We start from the raw sequence: 1,627 nt of genomic DNA, 5'->3' as shown, positions 1-1,627 counted from the left end.
GACCTTTGCCCCGCCTTCTCTATCATGTAAAGCTACTTAAAAGTAGTTTCGTAATTTTCTTAAGAGAGATAATTCTCATACATATAGAGTTATTTCCCGTCTCCCTCATATTATTCTTTTACTGGAATATAAGCCACACATATGTGTATATGATCTTATATAATAAAATGCTTTGTGTGTAGCTGTCGGCCAGGCTGTAGGCAAATAATGAAGTAACAGACGAAATGGCAATAACAGGTGCTAAAACAGGCAGACAACATTTCAAGGCTCTTCTCCGAAGACACGAGCGGAAGAATGGAGTGACAATCAGGGGTGAAATCCGAATTCACCAGAATGGAAAAGAAAAATCAAATTTTTAGCGCAAATTATATCTATCAATTTCACAAATAGAGATACCGATGTTACTTACTTTCAATAAAATGATTTCATCGAATTAACAACTGCAAATAAACATACGCATATGTGTGTGTGTGTGTACTGACAGTATATTTTATTCATAAACATATGAATAAAACACACTATATACGTCGAGCAGAGTGGCGCAGTGGAAGCGTGCTGGGCCCAGAGGTCCGTAGATCGAAACTACGCTCTGCTACAAATTGTTTACATTTTTATAGGCGCAGGAGTAGCTGTGTAGTAAGTAGCTTGATTACCAACCACATGGTTCCAGGTTCAGTCCCACTGTGTGGCACCTTGGGCAAGTGTCTTCTACTATAGCCTTAGGCCGACCAATGCCTTGTGAGTGGATTTGATAGACGGAAACTGAAAGAAGCCCGTCGTATATATAAATATGTCTCTACCTTCGAAACGTGGAGTAGATAAAACAGGGGACAACTGATGAAGGGATTGTTCTTTATGTTGCCTGTCTCGTTTCTCTATTTGTTTCTTTCGTTGTTCGGAAAAAAGTTCGTTTTCTATGTTTTCGTTTCCCATTTTGCTCACGTTTTTTATGTCATGTGCCCATATATGCATGTATATATACATATATATGTAGGTATGTAGATATATATATATGAATATATGCATATATTTATATATTATTTATATTATATATATATATATATATATATATATATATATATATATATATATACGTATATATATATATATATGTGTGTGTGTCCCCACCATCGCTTGACAACCGATGTTGGTGTGTTTACGTCTCCATGACAGCAGTTCGGCAAAAGGCACCGATAGAATAAGTACTAAAGGCTGTGCTCCAACATGGTCGCAATCAAATGACAAACAAATAAAAAAAATAAAAGAATATGACATAAATTAGAGAGAAAAATTAATTTGGCAAAATCGGCGCTACAGAGAACACGAGTGAAAAAATTACAAAACAATAAACACAAAAAAAAAAACAGAAAAGAAAAACAATTCACCGCCTTAAGTTGAATGAATATTGATGCAGGGCAGCACGGGTGATGGCGAGGTTGATGCGCTGGAACAACCAAGTACCCTCACGAGCTTCACAGGTTACCTCTGCTAGGCGAGCTGCCAGTGAAGACAGGAATCTCGCAGTCAGAGGTCCGACCTCACCAAACATCCCGAACGCCACAGGATGGAAAATGTAGTTGGCCGACAGATCACGGTACACAGGATTTTGTTCCGCTCGGCCGTAGAA

The sequence above is a fragment of the Octopus bimaculoides genome, chromosome 23, assembly GCF_046866305.1.
Source record: "Octopus bimaculoides isolate indiv1 chromosome 23, ASM4686630v1, whole genome shotgun sequence".
Lineage (NCBI taxonomy): Eukaryota > Metazoa > Mollusca > Cephalopoda > Octopoda > Octopodidae > Octopus > Octopus bimaculoides.
This window is presented reverse-complemented; position numbering follows the sequence as displayed.